The sequence below is a fragment of the Pelodiscus sinensis genome, chromosome 2 (assembly GCF_049634645.1).
Source record: "Pelodiscus sinensis isolate JC-2024 chromosome 2, ASM4963464v1, whole genome shotgun sequence".
NCBI classification, from domain to species: domain Eukaryota; kingdom Metazoa; phylum Chordata; order Testudines; family Trionychidae; genus Pelodiscus; species Pelodiscus sinensis.
Genome location: NC_134712.1, coordinates 103,339,182 through 103,362,319, shown reverse-complemented (window position 1 = coordinate 103,362,319; position 23,138 = coordinate 103,339,182).

Sequence of the window (23,138 nt, the reverse complement as noted above, 5' to 3'; positions counted from 1 at the left end):
GAGAATGGAGATTCCACCACCTGCCTAGGTAACCTATTCCAGTGCTTCACCACCCTCATAGTGAAATAGTTTTTCCTAATAACCAACCTAGACCTCCCCCAGTGCAACTTGAGACCACTGTTCCTCGTTCTGCCATCTGCCCCCACTGAGAATAGCCTAGCTCCATCCTCTTTGGAACCTCCTTTCAGGAAGTTGAAGGCTGCTATCAAATCCCCCCCCCCCTTCGCTTCTGCAGAATAACTAAGCCCAGTTCCCTCAGCCTCTCCTCATAGGTCTTGGACTTCAGCCACTTATCATTTTTATCAAGCTTCACTTACTTTTGCATTTACAAAGGCAGATCAGATCAGTGGATCTGCAGTATTCTTGATTCCCAGAAGCCAATCACAGGGTGAGCTCTGACCTGCTGCCTAGACTATACTGATTACTATTCAGTCCAGGGGCAGGCAATTAAAACTGGCATCCCATCATGGTTAGTCCCTTGCGGGCTGCCTCTGCTATGTTTACCTGCGCCTCTGCAGGTATCGGACAGTCACCGTTCTTGTTGGCCGTGGATCCCTGTTCATGGCCAATGGTGGGAGTGGGAGGAAGCGGCATGCACTGGGACACCACTTCCCACCACAAATGGTAATCTGTGGTCAATGAGAGTTGTGATTGCCTGATGCCTATGTAGGTGCAGGTAAATTTAGAAGTGGGGGCCCATCAGGGACTAACCTCGCAGACTGGAACTAGCCTGTGGGCTGGAATTTGCCCAGTCCTGGTTCAGTCAAGCCTTTCTGCAGCAGTAAGGGATGGTTACAGGATAGCTGATAATTAGGGACTAGTAAAACTAAGGCTTAGCTACTCTCTAGCAATAATTGTGTATAAACTTAAAACATTTTTAAAGCTTAGATTTGTTTTGTCTTTCCTGGTTCCTCTGCAGTGCTGTTAAACAATCAGCACAGCTTTTGTTTCTTTAGCCCTTTGCACTTTCCTGTGCTCTTTCCTGTGCACTCATTAGTACAGCCATCACCAGAACAGCCTAGGTTGAGGCAAGGCCTTTTCAACCATCAAAGGGTTAGTTTTACTTTGCACAGAGGCAGAGCTTGAGATGCTACTGTTTGTATAACATTGGCAGAAGGGAAACCAGCCACGGAAAGTGTGTAAGAAAATAAATGAGGTGGCAGTGGTGGTATAGGTGGGACAAGAGGGCTGTGTCTAGACTGGCCAGTTTTTCCAGAAAATCAGTCGCTTTTCTGGAAAAACTTGCCAGCTGTCTACACTGGCCGCTTGAATTTCCGCAAAAGCACTGACTTCCTATTGTAAGAAATCAGTGCTTCTTGCAGAAATACTATGCTGCTCCTATTCAGGCAAAATCCTTTGCTCAAAACTTTTGTGCAAAAGGGCCAGTGTAGACAGCTCAGATTTGTTTTCTGCAAAAAAGCCCCGATCGCGAAAATGGCGATCGGGGCTTTTTTGCGGAAAAGCGCCTCTAGATTGGCATGGACGCTTTTCCGCAAAAAGTGCTTTTGCGGAAAAGCGTCCATTCCAATCTAGATGCTCTGTTCCGAATATGCTTTTAACGGAAAACTTTTCAGTTAAAAGCATTTCTGGAAAATCATGCCAGTCTAGATGTAGCTGAGATGTTTCTAGAGTGGCATTGTGGAGAAAGCCCATGAGATGGATCTGGAACTGGGCAGGGCAGGGAGAGAAGCTGAAGGAGGGAGCAGCTTAGGAAGTCTTATGGTGGACAGGAAGCATGCTCTGAAAAGGAGGCGGTTACAGTGGGGGAAAGGAGTGGCTTTGAAGCTAGATGAGGAGGCAGGATGAGGTGACAAAAGGCAATGGTGGTAGTGTGTTTGGAATTGGGTGGAAGCAGGAAAGAGGCAATTGTAGTTTCTCCAAGTGGGTGAATGATGGAAGGATGCAGTAATGGAGGGAGAGGGAAATTTTCTGTGATTTTAACAATAAGTAACAACTCTTATCGTACAAATCCCCCCATTTTCTGATGCATTATAAATGAGACTGGGTTGCCAGGAAGGTGCATCTATACACTTAGAACTGGTGGTGGACAGAATGTAGGAGAATAGGAAGTTGAGGAGAAGAAGGGTAGAGGCGCTTAGGACAGCGATGAGCAAGCTAGGCTAGTGAGTGGACTGCATGGGTGTCCCTTCATCATCTCAGTGATATTTGAAAATTGAGATTTGTGTGAAGTCTTGTTCAATGTTTTCTTTACTTGGTGACTCACGGGAGACTTTATAAGAATACTTTTAAAAATTATTGACATATAGTAAATTCTATTACTGCTTTGCTTCTTCTAGTGGATTTCAATTTAGTTTTACAGGATATACACTTCAGTTTGTTTTTTAAGTAAAGTTTTTGTATTTGCTCTTTCTCCTGTAGTAGTCAATGGGAAACTGCCATTGAATTAAATGAGACCAAGACCCAGGCCATTGATTTATGAAAGGATTTTTGTTTTATTATTATAACAATTGGTTATTGAGTCCTGACTTGGACAGTTATATCCGATACTCCCATATGGAACTTTCTGGTCCACTGCTCATTTAAGAATGGCCACCTTGTGGGCATGCTGCATTGGCAGAATATTTGTCAGTGATATATGATATTAAAGGTATCATCAACATGAGACTGGGGAGTGGTGGACCATTTGTAGTGAATGCCATTAAGATTTTTACATTGCACTGCATTATAATGTGCCATGCGTTTATGTGAAAAAACTGTTCTAGGAATGTTTTAGTGAGTGCTTGAATTTTTTTATGGGAACTACTACTAGTATCCCTTCAGCAGTAAAGCCATGTTCTTTAGTTGCTACGAATGCAGCTATACAATGCTTATAGGGGCTGGAGGAGAAGCCTGCTAGTTTTTAATGTTACCTAATTTTTTCATCCACAAATATGTCATTAAAATCCATATTTTAGAGTCCTCCAGAGCTAGGAGCAAATGTCCCTTTGGGAAGTTGGGAATCTCCCCTCCACCCTGGATGTTTCTGTTTCTAAACTTTCATACTCCATAAGGATTGGATGCCCTTGTTGTTGAGTTTAATGGTTAACCCCATTGATTCTGTTTTTAATTGCCTTGGGTGCTTTTTAATCCTTTCATAAAAAAGTATGTAGGCTCTATTGAATCTGTAAAGATGCTAGCCTAGCATTAGAGGGAAGAGTATGATGAGTGATAAATGTTTCAAGCCTCTGGCCTCTTATCTCTGGTCCTGTGGGTTTTTTTTTTTTAATTCTTCTCAAACTAAAGTGACTGAAAAGCTTTCCAGATCTGATAATTGAAAAGATTTTGAATGAAACTTTTGGCTCTTATAGCAGCATGAGATTATACAATGTGATATTAGCTGAATTGGTCCCAGAGTCTGACGTGGAAACTAAAACATGTTACTGTTATTCCCTCTCAGCTATTTTTCAGGACGGTAGATAAAATACTAGCTTATTCGTCAACTGCTGTATATTGTGAATTCATAATTTAAAAGCAGTAGAATTCTTTTAGTATGTGTGAAGTGTGTGTATTTCTGTTTCCAATTATTATGTTTAATTTACATCTACTCACGTTAGAAATGTTTTAGGTTTGGAAAGTATTTTAAAAGTTGGGGTAATTAAAGAAAGTCGCCCCAAGAGAAGTTTTACTGAAGCTGTGTGTATTCCTAGAGCTTTTTTACAAATGCAGTAGAACACAGGTGACTCAACCTTTTTTAAATGTTTTATTAGTCTCATGGTCTTGCTCCTTTCTACCATTCTAATTAATATGTATGCATATGCATGAGTGTACACATATTAATATAATATGCACTAATATATTGTAAAACATACATGTCTACATTTTATCTTTCTCATTGGAAACGTAAATTAAATAATGCCTAAATTACAGATCAGAAAATTACATTGAAGGATCTTTAATATTGCTAAGGAAAGCTCTCAAAAGTGCCAGAACTGAAATTGCTTAAGTCAGCTACTTGTGTGTATGCATTTTGATAGTCTTTTAATTACATGATCATATGGCCCTATCTTGTTCAGAGCACAGAATAGATAGGGCTTATTGAATGGATAGTTATATGGTATTTTGTTTTGTTGTTCAATGTGTATGCACTTATTTGTTGCACATTCTTCAGACCTCACGTTAAATGCAGAATTATTAATTTCCCGATGGAGTTTTTAAAGTGCTGATCACTGTATGCACGGTTCATGGATCAGAATTAATTTATCTTTATAATTCCCCCCTTCCATGAATTAAGGTTGTTCTCCAACTTTTATAGATGGGAATCTGAGGTACAGAGAAAAAAACATTCAAAAATTATTTGCTGATGTTGGGTGCCTAAAGTAAGATGCCTTCTGTTTGATATTTTTAGAAGACTTTGTATATTCATAGCTGACCTATTGACTTCATTTGACCATGAAACCTCTTCCTGCAGTATCTTGCCTCATTCAGTACACACACCTTCTGACTGTGGCAACAAATGAGGTAGAGCTCTGGCAGATGCTATTCATTTCTGATTTATTCTTTGGGCACTGTCCACCTGAACAATGAAAGAGCCAGGAGCCCTATCAAAAATACTATGTTATTAAGCATTATATCTTGCACACACAGAAGAGGCTGAAAGAAGTTTGTGTAGGACAGTGGTTCTCAAACTTTTTGGCCTGTGGTCCACCTCGTTCAATGCAGACCTTCCCGTGGAGCACCAGCCATGATGATCCATGGACCAGCAACTACCCATGATGACAAAATGGGTGCAGGAGTGGGTGGGGGTGTGAGGTCTGGGTGGGAGGGAAGATGCAGGAGTGTGCTGATGGCAGAGGGTCTCTGCAGGAGGGGCATGTGAGGGGGATGAGGTGCAGGATCTGGGCATGAGGTGAGTAGGAGGGCATTTACCTTGCTCCAGGTCTTCCACTGCTCCCAGGCACCACTCCCTGCTGCTCCTGTTGGCTGTGATTCCAGCCAATGACAGCAGCAGGGGAAAGCCTCCAGGCAAGCAGTTTCCTGCACGGCAATTCCCCCAGCCGAGGAGGTGGGGGAGGAGTGGCAGCACACGGAGCTGCTTCCTCCCTTCTCCCATCCTCCCCCGCAGGAGGAAGCTGGCTCTGGCATTCCAACCTTACAGAGGCGAAGGCACGAGTCTGGATTTATGGAGTCTGGCAATATCTGTGGTCGGACATCCTCGGGGGTGCTCGCGAGCTGGAGCACTCACAGGGGAAAAACTGGGCCCTGTGCTCAGCAACTCCTCCCCTACCTTTTCAGAGCTTCTGGAGCAAAGGCAATAGATCATTTGCAGTGTTCAAGCTCAGGGAATGAGTCAGGGGGAAGAGTGGGAATGGGGGTGCTTGGGGGGTAGAAGTAGAGAGTTCGGTGTCTGCCTCTTCCCCTGGGCACCTCTTGTCTCAACTTGGTCAATGCCACCTCCTCTGCAGTCGTTGGAGCACAACCCTGCAGCTTGCAGCAGCAGAGAAGTCAGCATTGACCTCCCTTGGTCTGGCAGATTCCTTGCTTTGGGATTAGTCAGGTCCTGAGGGTGCTGGACTAGTACAATTTGTACAGTGAAAAAACAAATTCCATCCTATGACCCCCTGATTGAGTCATCATCAGGATTTGGATCTCTGCAACTTGAGGTAACTGAGCTGGTAGCAGCAGCAAACTGATCTGATCTGCGTGGATGTGCCACTCGAGCAGGGTGACGCACGCACGCGCACGCACACGCACACACACACACACACACTTTGCTGATCTGTGCTGATAGCTAAGAAATATTGAGACTCAGAGTCCTAGATTCAGTTTGAAGTTCTAGTTGTGCTCTCCATTTGATTGTGTCCATTCCACAGGTCTGATCCCTTCTAACCTTGTTTTCTCCAGCCTGTGCCTGTCTTAGCCATCTCCTGCTGCTTCTGGCTCCTGGCTCCACATTACTACATGAGCCACTTCCTGTAAGGTGTGGACATATCTAATATATTGGCATAACCTTCCATCGCTAGGGAGAGATGGCCCACTAGAGCAACTAATGCATTTTCTTAAGTGCTTTGAGAGTTGGCGACAAACTTCTCAATAGTTGATCAGGAATGAAAGATTAGATCTTGGATGATATTTGGCCGTATTGTTATTATCAGTTGACATTTTTCTGAGGAATGGGCATGTCGTAGTTTTCTTTATAGAATCTGGGTATATTGCCTTCCCCAAGCTGGGGACAAGCCCTCCCACCGACAGTTTCTATCAGCTGTGGACCCGGTTCTTTTCTATTGGCTTTCAGAAATAGCTTGTACAATGGGTTCTAAATACAGCTTATGTCATGAGCCAGAAACTCTAGAACTTTAGTGAGCAACACTGGTTTAAACACAGACAAGGAGGGCTTACTATGTGTATCCCCTTGAAATTGTTATGCCACCATTGGAACACATTCTGGATTGCTTGTATGAAGTAGGATCTGGAGAACGTGACTTAGGGGATTTGCTACAATGGAAGGACTAGTATATTGTACTACTTCTACCCCTTCCTGTGTTTTTTCTTTTTACAGTCTGTAAACTCTTCAGGCCATGCACCATGCCTTCCCATATGTCCATGCAACATCTCAAGCACTGCTTTAACACAGACAGTAGTAGGAAAGGGCATAATATATCAAGCAACATAATTAAAATCACTATCTGTGACCTCCTGGGTCACACTGTAGCATTAAAAACCTTGCAAGAGTCAGTGCTCACAAGAACTGCTGCTGAACAGTCAGTGCCAGTCAGACAGAAATTAAACCTTTTCAGAAAAATTCACTTTTCTAAAGCCTTTCAAATATAAACCCATTTTGAAAACCTTTTTGATTTTTTAATTGAAATACTTTACTATTGGGGTTTTTTTTTGGTATGAATTGCTATATATGGGTCACATGCTGCAACCCATAATCACATGACTGCAGCAAGACTTCTTGCATGTGTAAGGATTACTTGTGTGAGGGAAGATTAAGAGACTGATTTCTGTTATATCAAACAACCCTGTTTCTCCCTATATGGCACCAGCTTACCCTAGACTGCCAAATGAACAGAGGTCGGGGGCAACATTCATTTCAGTGTAAACTGTATCAGATGTTAGAATAAATGTAATGTAGTCTTTAAAAGTCTATGTTGGAATTAATTAACTTGCAGACAAATCAGGAAAAATACCAATTGAGATTGTGTTACCTATTTGTGTTTCTAGTTACCTTGCCATAAACTAAATTTAATTCTGTAAAATATCTGCAGTGTTTTCTTTTAGTAGAATTTTATATGCATTTACAAACTAGACTGCCAGTTTTGTCTGAGCAATAAGGCACTCTGGAATTTCAAGTCTTAACCAGAGGTATTCTGTAAATCTTATGCTTGACCAAATACAGTACCTGAGGCATATCTTCGTACTAACCTATGCCATAATTATTGTACGCATGTAGCTGCAGGTTCATGCACATATGGCTTTCCTATTGTCAGCATTCAGAATCTTTCCTAATGCAGGCTAATACGTACATTAGCCCTCGTCTGTTTGACTTTAATATATCACCACAAATCAGGTTATAAACTGGGATACAAGGTTCAACAGTAGGGGTCTGTGAACACTTACCAGAATCCAACCCTCCCCCCATCCTTTTATTAGTGATTATCAGCTCTAATGTTTGCAAAATTGTGATGGTGTTATTTGTTTAGTTGCAAAGTTGTGATGCACATTCCCTGTGTGGTCATTTGTAGGATGGTAGGTTACTGCATCATCACTCCACAATTTATTTGCTGTACGTATTTAAGGATGGCAATGAAGGAGACAGAAGACTACCTGCGACTACCTCTCTGACTGTATAAGTGGGGGTGATCTTTCCTTTTTAAACAGGAAAAGAAATGTGAAGAAAGAGCCGGAGCAGTGCGCTAGCGAGCTCAGGGACAGATGCCAATAATTCCTTGAAAGCAGAAGGTAGAGAAGAGAAGCCAGAGGACTCTTTGCCTTAATCATTCTGTAGCAGCCATGGTAAGGGTTACAGAGTATCTAGTGGCATAGTTAGAGGGGGCAGGAGGGCAGTTGCCCTGGGCACCATGCTAGGGGGTGCCAGTTTAGTCCCTCTCCGCTCCCTCTGTCATCCCTCGGCTCACTTGCTCCTCCTCTGCCCGCTGTCTCCTGGAGCCTCCTCCCCACCTCTCTGCCGCCAGCCCGACCCTCCTCTATCTCCGCTGGAGAGTTAGTGCATGTGAGGGCCCAGCCCCAAACTGGAGGGAGTGGGGGAGACACAGTAGAAACTCCCCCCGCCCCAGGATTGCGCTCAGCCATGCTCCAGATTTGTGGCGAGGCGGGTGGGGAGCTGCAAATATTGCCTTTGTCCTCAGGCACATAACACCTTTGCTATGCCACTGAGAGTATCTCTGGTGATGAGTTCAGTCTGGAAGATGCTTCCAGTGCTATATAGTGGGAAGCGAGTGGACAAGATGTACTGACTCCAAAGACCCTTGAAAGGCCGCATTTGGGGTCCAGAGAGCATTCTCAGGCATCTCCCCTGCTGGGAAATAGCAGTCACTTTGGTACTGTTTGAGGACTCAGGATATCACAGGGAGGGCCATATATCTCCAGGCTTCCCTCCCAAAGAAACATACAGGATAACAAAAGTAATATGGAGGAAAGCCTGAGAGATGAAAGTTGGTTGGGGCACTACCAACTTAACAGCCCTTGAAAGTGCAAACAGCTCTTTATGTAGACTCCTAAGTCTGGAAGGATACTATCAATTGACTTTGATTCTTATCTGCTTTGTTTTAACTACCCAATCTTCAGATACTTAACCGATTCCTTCTAGCTCCCTGTTTCCCACTCCCCTTTCCTTCCCCCCCCCCCACTCCCCTCTCCTATTTATTTTGGGTCTGCACGTCCTAAACTCATAACTCCAGTCATCTGAAGAAGTGGGCTGTGACCACAAACGCTCATGATATCATCTACATGTTTGGTTAGTCTATAAAGTGCTACCAGACCATTCGTTGTTTTTTTCGGTAACAGACGAACTTGGCTACTCCCTGAAGCTTCCAAGCCCATGTTGTCAGGGCTAGGAAAGGTGATGAGATGTAGTTCTTGGATGTTATGCTAGAAGTGTCCTTCCCATGGCAACTCCTCTATTTAGTTTGTGGGAACTGACACCCACATGCCAATTTCTTACAGTCCTGTTCAAGAATAGTATCTGATGGATGGTGAGAGAGCCTGTTGGCCAAAGATAAAGATGCATTAAAATGCCCTTAAAATAAAATGTACTTATTAAAAAGCCGTTATGTTAAGTGAAGTGTCTTTAATTTTACTATACAGGCAGTCCCCGATTTATGCGGATCCGACTTATGTCGGATCCGCACTTACGAACGGGGCTTTCTCACCCCGGAGCTCGCAGGCAGCGGTCCCGCCACCTCGACCTCCGGGGCGAGAAAAGCTGCTCCCGGTGCCCCTGGTCTGCTGGGGACCGTCTCCAGCAGACCAGGGGCACCGGGAGCAAAGCCGCAGCCGCGGCGGGTTCCCGCGCTTCTGAGGCTTTGCTCTGGCAAAGCCTCAGAGGCGCGGCACCCCGCTGCCGCTGCGGCTTTGCTCCCCGTGTCCCTGGTCTGCTGTGGGGGGAGGGCACAGCTAGTGTGCCCCCCCCCAGCAGACCAGGCTTCTGTTGTGGACCCTGGGGCAGAGCAGCTGGGGCGCTGCCGGTTGGTCCCGCAGCGCCGCTCTGGGCACTACTGGACCAACCCGGCAGCACCCCAGCTGCTCTGTCCCAGGCGTCCTGATTCAGCCGCTGCTGAAACTGATCAGCAGCGGCTGAATCAGGACGCCTGGGGCAGAGCAGCTGGGGTGCTGCTGGGTTGGTCCAGTAGCGCCGAGGAGCGGTGCTACTGGAGCAACCCAGCAGCACCCCAGCTGCTCTGCCCCAGGCGTCCCCAAGTCAGCCGCTGCTGAAACTGACCAGCGCTGACTACAGGAAGCCCGAGGCAGAGTTGCTCTGCCCCAGGCTTCCTGGAATCAGCCGCTGATCAGTTTCAGCAGCAGCTGACTTGGGGACGCTTGGGGTTCTTAAGTTGAATCTGTATGTAAGTCAGAACTGGCGGTCAGTTTCAGCAGCGGCTGAATCTGGACGCCAGTTCCGACGTACATACAGATTCAACTTAAGAACAAACCTACAGACCCTATCTTGTACGTAACCCGGGGACTGCCTGTATAGTCATAGTGTGACCAGTTAGAGATTCATAACAAAAAGAACAAAAATACTAGTCAGTTTGCATCCCTTTTTGTTGCTGTTCATGTTCTAATTATTTTACTCTATTTTCTTTTTCTTTTTAAAGTATGCAGAAAAAGTCCAGCAAAGTATGGTGAGCCCTAATTTAGAAGCAAGAGCCAGCTCATCCTGATAAAAGGGTCAGCCAAGTCTCACTGGCCATTTATTAGAATCTACTTCCCACTGTGCTTTATCCTTTATGAATATTACCCTTCTATTATGATCACCATCATCTTTATGCAGATGATAGTTTAATACTTGCAAATGAGCAAAAATATAATGAGCTGTGAGCTAAGAAAATAGCAAGGACTTATCCATATGAGGAAACAAGGGCAGTGCTGACAAACTTTTAATTTTTTTTATCTTAGAATAAATGTGAACATGTGTTGGGAATAAAAAGCATATTTTTAGGATATACTTTTCCATTGCTAGATGAGTGCAATCTCTATTCCTGCTGGGAGTTAGCTGTACATACTTCAGGTAGAGACGAAACACCCGTTTTCTCCCTCCTTTCCCCATTCTTGCCTAAGGTGTAATCCAGTCACTTCAGGTTTGCAATTAGCATTGGCTCATTATTACTGTTGTACCTGTTGGGCACGTTAAAACAAGGCATGTGGCACAACTCCATGTAGTTTGCTATAGAAGTCCAAACTTGGTATTACATCATTTTTGTTATGATGCTGAACCTGTACTCATGGCACTTTTTATAGTAAAAATTACTTTTTCATTACATTATATAAAAATAACTGATACTATATAGCAGAGTGATGAAAGCCTTTCTTGGGTTTAAAAAAGATCGGTCAGGCACTATTTTTTGCTACAGTTGCAGAATTTCTACTTTTATGGAAAGAGAGACAGATTTAGTGAGGGCCCGATAGCAGCAGAAGAAACTGAGAGATCTGACTTTTTCCCTTCTTGTTCCTTCCTCCCAAAATGATGATTTTGAACTGATTGAGATATTAGAGAGGAAAGCCTCAATTTTTTAAATAAAACCAATTTTCAGAAACTAGAGCAGTAGAAATATTGAAAATGAATAATTTTCTGAATGGATCACGTTTTTTCTCAGGAGTCCTGCTATTCAGTTGTTTGGCTGCCTTGATTGCTACTAAAAATTCTGGCCAAGTTTCAGTTAGTTTCACATTACGCTACGCTACTGTACTTTACTAGTTTGCCACTATTGGCTGGGTGCTTGAAAACAGTTTCCTACCTTTCAACTGTCCAGTTGATATCCTGTCTTATATTGTTTATAAGGCAATGTAGAGATTGCAGGGAAATATTAAATTAAGTATTAATATTAATGTTTAATGTAATCATTGGGATTATTAGTGCATTCTCGTAATCTATATTAAACCACCCTATCACATACAATTTTCCCCCTTCATGTAACGGCATAATGCCTTTTGAAAGGGATATGCTGCTAAGACGTATTGTCCAGTATCTTTCGGTACTCCACACTGGGAAAAATCTGCTGTAAGTTCATGGGGTCATGCTTGTATTAAGTCTCATGCTTCCTGCCACACTGCATTTGACCTGGAATGAGCAGTTGATATGACATCATCGGGGGTGTTGCCAGCACATTCTTCTTTTTTATATTAAATCTGCAAAAGTATTTTATTTTTGAAGACCCTCTCCCCTTCCTTCCCCCTCAAGGGATCTTGGCTGGCTTTGTACATCCCATAGGTATGTCTGGTTGTTTTTGATGAGTGAGGTATTGTCCTGCTGTTTACCTGTCTCAAAGGAAGTGTCTGTTGACATAGTCTGCATTTCAATCATCTTCATTATATAATACTGGGAAGCCTTCAGGGCAAGCCAAGTAGGCCCTAAAAAGCAGCTTCTTAGTCAGAAAAGGAGACAGTGCTAACCTGATACCAGCAGTTCATATTTCTTTATTTATAGAGATCTGTGTAATGATATTGTCAGACTTTACAGAAGACCAAAGCTGCTTATTTAGACCTGTATGTGAGGTGAGGCAGGAAAGCCTCCCAGCTGCTGTTTTTGCCTGACACAATACGTTAGTGGCAATAGCCGTTTTAAGAACGAGCAGTGGAGCAGAACAGCACTGCTTTATTCCTAAAGGGACTGCCTCTGCCAGTCTTACCCATGCCGAGCAGTGCCTTGCTCCACAGGACTGACTACAGAGTATCCACAGTCAGTAAGGCTGGCAGAGCCACTTCCTTAGTAAGTTGCTCTGGCTGTCTTTTGGCCTTGGCTACACTACGGATGTTCTGAAATTGCTCTACAACCAGTGTTCACAGCAGTGGGAACACTAGTGTGATGGTAAGAGAATAAAAGTAATCCTGAGGGTAGATACAGCTTCCCTCTTCATCACTCACTCTTAATTAAGGGCATTCCTGGAGTGACCACTATTAGTTTTCATCATGGCTTACATTTTCATATAATTAAATAAAAACATGTAGGTAAAAGTATATGCAATGAGAGTCAGATGGCCAAAACTTATATCAAATGTATCTTTTATCTGGACAGCTGGTCCTCTTGGTATATTGAGATCTTATGGCACTATAGATTAGGCATAGACCAATCAGCTTCAATACCTGGAAAGATATTGCATAAATCATTTGCATAAAGATACTGCATAATCAATTTATATAAACTCCTGGATTATGTCAAATGAACTTAATTTCCTTCAGTGATAGGATTACTGATTTAGTGGATGGGAGGACACATTAGACATGATATACTTTGATTTTTAGTAAGACTTTTGACACAGTGTCACATGACATTGTCATAAGCAAACTTGAAAAATGTGGTCTAGATGAAATTACTATTAGGGTAGGTGTACAACTGGTTAAAAGGTTGTAATCTAAATATAGTTATCAGTGTAGTTTGCTGTTAAATTGGGAGGGTGTATTTAGTGGGGGTTGTGCCGGGGCCAGTCCTGAGTCCAGGGATATTCAATATTTGCATTAATGACTTGGATAATGGAGTAGAGAGTTCACTTATACAATTTGCAGACAACATCAAGCTGGGAGGGATTGCAAGCACTTTGAAGGACAGGTTTAATATTCAAAATGATCTTGATGAACTGGTCTGAAGTGAACAAGATATAATTCAGTAAGGACAAGTGCAAAATATTTCATGTATATAGGAAAAATCAAATGCACCACTACAAAATGAGGAATAACTGTTTTAGGTGGTAGTACTGCTGAAAAGGATCTGAGAGTTTATAGAGGATCATAAATGGAATATGAGTGTTCATGTGTTACGGCGGCAAAAAAGGCTAATAAGATACTTCGGTATAATAAGAGGAGTGTTATATGAAAGGCATGTGAGGTAATTGTCCTGCTCTGTTCAACTTTGGAATGCCCCAGCTGAAAGAATAGTGTTTAATTCTGGGCACCATAGTTTAGGAAAGATACCAAATTGGAATGACTCCAGAAAAGAGCAACAAAAATGATAAAAGGTTTGGAAAACTTGACCTATGAGTAAAGGTTAAATACACTGGGCATGTTTAGTCTTAAGACAAGAAGACTGACAGAGGGACCTGATAAGTCTTCCAATATGTTAAGGGCTGTTGTAAAGAGGACGATCAATTGTTCTCCATGTCCACTGAAGGTAGGACAAGAAGTAATGTGCTAAATTTGCAGCAAGGGAGACTTAAATTGGATAATTTTCCAAAGGAGTCACTGGGAAGCTTTTAAACAAGCTTTTACATGTGAGAGTCAGGGCCAAACCTTTGCCACTAAGCAAACTTGGGAAGACATCAATGGTATTTTTAATTTAGTTTAATTTTTTTATGTACTGTTGCCTGTATTGAATATGAAGCTTTAGCTTTGATTTTCACATGTACAGAGTTTTTCTTTGAGATTAAAAATAAATCCTAAAATACCTAACTGTGCTTATCACTTGCGAGTTAATAGAAATCTTGCTATGTGAAGAACATCCTACTCTTTGGTTTATGTGACCCATTGTTGGTACTACAAACCTGACCAGCAGTGTTATTAAACCAAGCCATGTTTCTCTAGTTCAGTGTATCTGCCTGACAGCTCCAGATGCATTAAGTTCACCCACACTGACTGATCCTATGACCTTTCAAATCAAGAGCTGGTTTATTTTGTGTTAATAGGAGGAGACAGATATAAACCTGGTACTGCCAAGATGCCTGCACTGAGCTTTTTGTTAGCTCAGTAGTTGCTACTTGAAGATAATTACAGTCTTCAATAAAAAACAACAAATGCCATGAAAACTGCAGATTGTTAAGAAAAGGGTAGGATAAGAGTGAACCATTTCTCAAGTGTTTGTCATTCCTTGTGTTGCTTAGGAAGATGCTGACTGGCTAATTCTTTTAATTGATATTAGATACAGTTCAGAGTCATGCATTAATAGTGGAAGCACTAAGTTACCATTGTAATTTAAGAGGTTAGGACACCAGTTTGTAATTTAGATTAGTGGGTGCACTCCTATGAAATTTGGCCCAGTGACTTCAATAATAGTTGACACCAGGCTGAATTTGGCCCTACATCTGTAGATCAAAATAAAGAAGTTAAAAAAGGTGTAGCCCCATAGAGGGTAGATAGTAAATCCCTTTGGTTTGCCTTGGTGTCCTGCATCTGAAAAAACCTGCAATTACTCTGCCTCTTTAGAACCTGAAATTACAAGTACTCAGCACCTAACCATTTTATTAACTGATGACTTGTGAATCTATGCTCTTTTGAATTGTGTGTAACAAAAGAAATAAGAAAATCAAATCTATGTTGAAACAAATATGAACAGAGAGAGATTTGATTTCAGCACCACTCAGTGTTTGGCACTAGCATGCTGCTTTACAGAGCCTGAGCTGTGGCCAACTATGGTGACATTTGGAGTTCTTCTAAAGCCTCTCCTTCTGCAGGCCAGTGATTTTTCTAGACCCAGTGGTTGTAGAGATAAATGTGAAAGGAACCAAGTGCTAAGAAACCAGAAAGCAAATACACTTTTAAAATAATTTTGGTTCTTTTTATTTTTAAGTCAGTCTCATGGGTTTTTGTAGGGTCTGGCATGATTTTGAATGCTCAGGATTGGCAATACTGAGCCTGGCTAGGCTGCTGCTGCTCATATTTAATAACACCTTATTCAACAAATAGTCTTCTTGATATAATGGAAAGTCACCGTAAAACTGATTTCAGTGGCACTATTCAGACAATAAAATGCTGTCGTTTTAAGGATAGCAAAATTTGGCTGTTTGGTAGAGGCATCCTGATTTGGCTAGACTAGGGTAACACCGAACCAACTGTCCTCCTTTCACCACACTGACCACTGTTTAGATCAGTGAGTGATTTTCAAAGTTTTTTTTCTCATGACCCAGTTGAAGAAAATTGTGGATGCCTACGGCCCAACATAATTTTTACTAGAGTGTGGGCTCTGGGGCAGAGCTGAGGATCAGAGCTTTTGCGGTGTGTGAAGGGACTCTGGAGGGAAGTTAGGGCTGTGGCAGAAGGGGCTTACCTTGAGCGGCTCCTGGTTAGGAGGTAGTTGGCGGTGCTAAGGTGCAGGCTTCTTGCCTCTCCTGGCACCACAGATTATGCTGTGCCCCAGAAGCAGCCAGCAGCTGGTTCCCAGCTGTTGGGAGTGTGGAGCTAGTGCTCAGGGCAGGGGCAGTGCACAAAAGAGCCGGGCCTGCTGCCAGCCACTTCTACGGCACAGCATAGTCTTTGGTGGCAGGACAGGCAGGTAGCTGCCTTAGCACCCTTGCTGGTCACCTGATCTCCCTGCAGCAATAAGACCCAGTGCTTGACATTCCATGACCCAGTACTGGGTCGCCACCCGTAGTTTGAAAACCACTGGTTTAGATAGCTTTTCTCTTCCCTTCCTCAGAGAATACTGGAGCTGGGGCATAAAACAAAGCATTTTCTTGCCCTCTTTCTTGTCGGTAGTAGAACTAAATAGGCTGTTTTCTTCTTTCCCAGCAGGTAGCATTGGCATGTGTCACCGTATTACACTTGCTTGCTTAGCAGTTCCTGATCCTCCTGTTTTAATGGGGAGCACTCCTGAGCAAGCTGATCTAGTGGAGCACTTGTTGGTGTTCAGGCAGTGGCCTTGTTTCACCTACTGGTGTGATCGCTGTTCTGATTTGCTGTGGTGTTGTAAAGAACACAGTGATACTACTAACAATGCTAGAGGAAATCCTTTGAAATATCTCACTAATCAGACATTTTGATTATTCTTTTTGCTTTATATGCTGACTAATAAATTCCATCTGCTTCAGGGCATTTCAGGCTTTCTGCTCTTGTGTAAACATGGATATTCCTTCACTGTCTGCCTTGGTCTATAGCCTAAAATGAACTTGTGCGAAAGAACCACGTAACTATAAACTGTTCTATATTGTATTTTGTTTTTCCTTTTGGCAAAATTTAAAGGAACAAGATCAACTATACATCATAGAAAAGTGTACCTCCTAGCCATTTAATTGTGAACTAGCTCACAATGTGTTCCCTCACATTTTTGTTAAAGGTTAACAAAACTGTTTAGACAACTGTAATGGCTGTATATCAGTCTGCTTTATCCAGCTGATTAATGTGACTGATTTCTGTTGTGAATTCCTTTAACCCATTACAGAGTGAGGCGATCTTGTTTAAGGCTGCCCCGTGAAGTATTCATCCATTTCTTGACTTGAACGATGTAACAAACATAAACCTAATGAACTTCCAAAAAACAGTATTCAGTCCAGGATTCACATGAAATTGTGATTATGGATTTTCTATAGTAGAATTCACTTTTCTCCCCTGCCCGCCCACCAAACCCAAATAAAAAAATAAATTCATATTTTTGCTGAGAAGTTTGCTTTAACTTCAGACAATATTGGAGACAAAATACGTTTATCCTAATAGGAGGTGCACTGAGCTGCGTGCAAGTTCTCATCTCATCTTTGTTACTCACTGATGATAAAATATTTCTGAGCAGTTTACATACAAATGTTATTGCTTTCCTATGCTTCAGAAGTCTACCCTAAGGACAAATATAATTGACCCCTTTGTAGAAACAAGGTAAATGAAAAATTACACTTGGTCACTTCAGGCAATATTGAGTACAGAACCTTCTTCAGTTTATCAACATCCTCACAGATTGTATTGTGAGCTGCAGAAGTGGGCACACCTGTTTCAAAAGTGGGCACACCAGTGCTAAAATGATAAATTGGCATTTAAGAATCCAGCCCAGGAGGGACTGAAAGTTGTTCTCAATATAATGAATATTTGGTAGGTCCTGAAAGAGATAGCAGACTTAGCAAAGAAGTAAAAAACTCCCCATAGAAAAGGTATAATGTGAGAAGAGCACTGTCAAGGATAAAGACTTTAAACCTTCCCCACAGCGACCAGGGGGAAGGTCTATACAAGAAAATTATATTAACCCAGCTAAATTACACAGACATATGAAAAATCTACACCACTGAGCAATATAGTTCAGTCAGTTTAGGTGCTAAAAGTCTGGCAGTGTGAATGTTGTTTGTCATCACTTTTCCACTCTCTCTGAGCAACTTGCCACCACAAAACTTGAGACTTTCGTGGGAGAGGGCACTTTTTTAAGCACCTGTGAACTTCAAGGCTATGTCTACTCTGCAGGCCTTTTGCACAAGAACAGTGTTCTTGTGCAAAAACTTGCAGAGTGTCTACACTGCACTCATGTTCTTGCGCAAGTAAATTTACAGTAAAGCATCAAAAAGAGGGCTTCTTGCACAAGAGTTATTTCTCTCCCCACGAGGAATAAGCCCTCCTGCGCAAGAAGGCAGTGTAGACAGGCAACATGGGTTTCTTGCGCAAGAAACCCCTATGGCTATAAAATGGCCATCAGAGCTCTCTTATGCAAGAGAGCGTCCACACTGCCATGGATGCTCTTGCGTAAAAGCACATCTCTTGCACAAAAGCACATGGCAATGTGGACATGGTCTTGTGCAAGACCTTTTGCGCAAGAACTGCAGTGTAGATGTAGCCCAAAAGTCTGTCATTCAGTTGGCAGTGTAGACAAAGCCTAAAGTCCCTATGTAGACAGTATTAGGTTGATGAATAATTTTTCTTTTGACCTAATTACTTCCTCTTTGGGAGGTGAAATTACTATAGCGATGGAAAAAATCACTTCCATTACTATAGTGAATGTCTGTCAAAGTGTCATCAGATGCAGTGCTTAAAGTGTAGGTATAGCTGGGGAGAGTACTCCACATAGATAATAAAAGTAGCTGTGTTAGTCTGTAACGTTAAAAACAATGAGTGGTCTTCTGGCACCTTAGAGACTAACAAATATTTAGGATCATGAGCTTTCATTGGTAAAATCCCACTTCATCAGGTGAGTTCAAGTGGAAATAACAGAATCCAAGGTATTCCTTTGCTGTCATAAATACCTTGAATTCTGGCAGCGTGAATCCACTTGCTGTCATAAATACCTTGGATTCTGTTATTTCCATTCCAGCTCATCTGAAGAAGTGGGTTTTACCCACAAAAGCTCATGATCCTACATATTTGTTAGACTCTAAGGTGCCACAGGACACTCATTGTTTTTATAGATAAGACGACTGGGAGAGAGTTAGGAAGTCCACTAGCTATATGTCTCAAAAATCCAATGAGGATATGGAAGAGAGGATGATCAAGAGTATTAAAAGTAGCAGAGAGGCCTAGGATGTTCAAGATGGAGTAGCGTGCCTGAGACATGATCATTGAGAGATCGTAGTGAGAGTGGTTTCAGTAGAGTGGAAGCAATGGAAGTTAGATTGGAAGGGATGCAAGACGGTGTATGTTGGAGGAGAGGACTAGAATACATGAGCTATAGATTGCACATATAACAAATTTACAGATAAAAGAGAGGAAAGAGATAGGCAATAACGCACGTAACAGGTGGAGTTGAGGTTTTTAAGGATAGTGAATGGAGGAGGAGCCAAAAGACAATCAGGAGTAGAGATCTGGAAAGATGGGGGCTGGGGAGAAAGAAGAAAGTACACAGGAAAGATAGAAGGGTTAGCGTAGGGGAAAAAAGCAGGAAATGTGTCCTTCATATTTAATAGCATATAATGATGCTTTTTTTAAAGTACCTATGACTATCATAACAGAAATTTTCTTTGTGGACAATACCAGTTAGTGGGCAAAGAGATACATTTGTATGCCTAAAAGAGAAAATTTTGCCTGTATGTTTAGTGATTTTGATGATGAAAAAAAGCAGCCAAATCATCCTGTTTCAATAATTTGTGAGGTGACCTGGAGTAGCAGCATATTGCTATGGTTTCTCCCCACCTCCTGGGTGACCTAAACCTTCTCTTTGCTTTTTTCCTACTCTGCCCACTCACACCACTGCTACCACAGGAGACCGCCGGGCAGCAGGCTGATCTGTGTTGGTTACCTGTTGAAGTTCACTTAGCCTTGGAAAGATACTGACACATCCAGACTTCAGGAGCAGCACTACCTAATTGTCTGGCTCCAATCCAGCTGCAGATTGACCCAATAAACTCTAATGAATCTGGATTCCTGTAGTCTGATTTGCTTCCTCTTTCTGTCATGTGCTCCTCTCAGGCCACGGAAGAGTTGAAACCTGAGTGCTGGTTTTGACAAGGGGAGGCAGGAGAGGAGAGGAAGAAAGGGAAGATAACAGCCGAATGTAATCAGCATTTTATTACCATCCTTAGGAAGTGGGAATAGCTTTTTAAAAAAAAGCAGGTTTGAGCACGGAAAGTTAATTATGGTGAGGTTATTTGACAGGAAATTACAAAATACAAACAGACAGAAGAAACACATTTTAAAACAGGGTAGGAAATCTCAAGTTACTTCACTGTGTATATTCAAAACCCCCAAAGCATACGCTGAAAATAGCAGTTTAAACAAAAGCTATCTTATCTGATAAAAGGCATTTCAGGCACAAAGGGAAATTTATATATTAGGTTGACAGTCCTGAAATAAACTGATTTTCTTGATAACACTGTAGATTTAATTGTGGGAAAAAAATTGGGTTCATTCGAATGACCTGCCAACACAGTAAGTTTCCATGTATAAAAGGACTGCATTTTATCTTTCCTTTCAGATTTCTAATCTTCTAAACAGTGTTTTATCAGTGTTTTATAGAATTGTAAAGGTAGATTTGTACATGTAGGCAGAGACTGATAAATATGTACATGTTTTAAAGGTGTCTATGCAGAGCAGATACTATTAATTTCCCATACAACTGTATATACACCTAGTAGTGTCACCCAGAGCCGATTACTCATGTTGGGAAAGAAATGAGCAGAAAAGCAGTGCTTTGGGGCTGAGTGTAGAATTTCTAGTACTAGTTGTGTTCCTCAGGATTTTATTAAATTCCTTTCGTTATAATTTGTCCTCCTCTTGGATTTTGGGCATTTTTATTCACCTTCCTTTGCTTACTATTTTATTTCTTCCCTGACACAGTAATACGAGAACAGCGGAACTTACTCCTTTCTAATCTGTGGTTTTTTGTAGTTCTGCCATTGGTACCAAAGCTGCCGAGAACATCAACAAAAAACTTTCTGGTACTGGATCGCTCTTCTAGATATCCATCAAAGTCAACATTCTCTTGAAAGGTGATGATTTTCTTTGAAGGGTTAAGATTGTTCACCTTGAAGGGCCCTCCTTATTATACTTCCTTAAAGATTACTTGCTGAAATACTGAACAGTCATGAAATTGCATGTAGATGTGTGTCCATACAGTATATAGGGTATATATCATAATTATATTGTAGTGGGCAGCAAGAGGGATCCCTGTATTGCTGGAATGATGTGTGTATTTAGCTATTGCTGAATCAGAATACATTTGATTCTCTCTCTCTTTGAGTGTGTCTGTCTGTCTGTGGGTCCATTTATTCAAGAATTCCTCTGAAACCGTAAGACAGGGCTACTCAACACATGGCCTGTGGCCCCTTTGCATGCGGCCCACAGCGCGTTGAGCCGCTTCCTGAGCCGCCTGCCTGCCTCATCACTGGGGCTCCAGCAGCAGCGCCGAGCTGTGAGGCTTTGACCCAGGCCAGTGTTCGCAGGAGCTGCCAGCTGGCATGGTGTGGGTGTGTGTGTGTGTGGGGGGGAGGGGGGAAACGCAAGGGCGGTGGCAGAGCACGCCTGCCTCGTCTGCCACAGCAGCAGTGCTTCCCCACGAGCGGAGCCACAGGGGGTGGCACTGAGACAGGCCGTGTCAGCACGTGCATGGGAGCTACTGGCTGGCAGGGAGTGGGGTGGTAAAAGGCGGCGGCAGAGCATGTCTGCCGTGTCCGCCGCAACAGCAGCACCTTCCCAAGTCAGGCCACATCGGCACGTGTGCAGGACCTGCCGGGGGCGGCAAGAGGAACATGGCAAGGCAATGGCAGAGCTGGGCAGTGAGAGAGTGAGGTGGTGGTGGAGCGAGGCAGTGAGGCTGGGGTGAGAGAGCTCTGCACTGGGGCTTGGGTAGGATTTTTCCCGGACATGTCCTTGTTTTCACATGTTAAATCGCTGGCTGGCCAGGTTTTTTAAAAAGCAAAAAATGTCTGAGATTTTTTGCCCTGCAAAGGGGATCAGGGAGGGGGTGGCGGCATGTGCCTTCAATGGAACATTTGGAGACATGCGCCCGGACCATTCACAGCCACTCTGCACACGGGCCCCCGCACCTGGAGGGAAAAACGCGTTACCCTCTGCCCTGCAAAATGTATGTCCCCGGCTCTGCGGGAGGAAAAGGGCATTGAGTTAGAGCAGGGAGGCTGGGGGTGCCTGGCTCTGGGAGAGGGGAGGGGCATTGGGTTGGAGCAGGAGGCTGAGGAGGGAACCTGGTTCTAGTGGAGGGGATGGGCTGGAGGGTGCCTGGCTGTGGGGGAGGGGTGGGTGCATTGGGTTTGAGCAGGAGAGTTTGGGGGGGGGGTACCCAGCTCTGGGGGAAGGAAGGGGCGTTAGATTGGAGTGGGAGGGCTGGAGGGTTCCTGGTTCTGTGGGAGGAGGGAGGTTAGATTTGGCGGTTCGAGTCTCTGCTCTGTGAGGACTGTGGGAGCTGGTGCTTGATGGGGCGGGCAGGGAAAAGGAAAGGGATTCTGGGAAGCAGGATTCCTGAGTTACTTTTCTAGCCACGCTACTTCTCCACTTGGTGCCTTTAACTTCACATTTATTGTACTTATATTTCAGTGAATATTGTATTGGCAGTTTTGTTTGATTTGTTAAAATTGTGAAGCCAAAACAAAAAAGGTAGGCATTATAATGGTCTGCTGTCGATATGTGTTTTAGTAGTTAAATTGCTGCAGTGTCATTGCTCATTAAAAGTGCTGTCATATGGGTGGAAATCAGGTCAATATTGCATTTTATTAATATCAACAGAACGGACTTAAATGGGGCCTGTGTACTAATCTCTGTATTCATGAGTGCCAGTGTGAAATAAGCTATTTGCATATATTTGCATAAATATTTGCACATATTTGCATATATATGCAATCACACGTAAGTTGTGGCCCTCGGCATGTGCTGTGGGTTCCATTGTGGCCCCAAGGGCTTCCAAAGTTGAGTAGTCCTGCCTTAAGAGGTAGGACCACCACATTTGGTATGCAGCTTTCTCTTATCCTAATTTAAACCAAGTTCAGGGTTCATTTGTGCCTGAAAACTAGGAAGTGCTGGGAATGGGACTATTTTCCATAACGTGGAAAGGGAGGGGCAAGAGAGCAGAGGGATGTGAAAAGGAGGAGCACAGAGAAGAGGTATGTGATACTGAGAGTGGCCACTGCGGGCAGCTGCAGCACCAAGACAGTGGGCACACAGTGGCCAGCAAGTCTGCAGCTCCGCCATCTGGCTGCAGACAGAGTTAGTAGCTCCCTGGCCCCAAACCCAGAGCCTGCCTCCTCCTGTGGAAAACTTATAGGCTGCTCCACCCTCCCCTGCACTGCTGCCTCTGTATCTGAGGCAGTGGAGGAGGGGCAAGGAGGAGCTGATGTATGAGGAGAGGGGAGCCAACTGCCACCTGCGTGTAAACATGTAACTGCTGAAATTTTCAGCGGTTA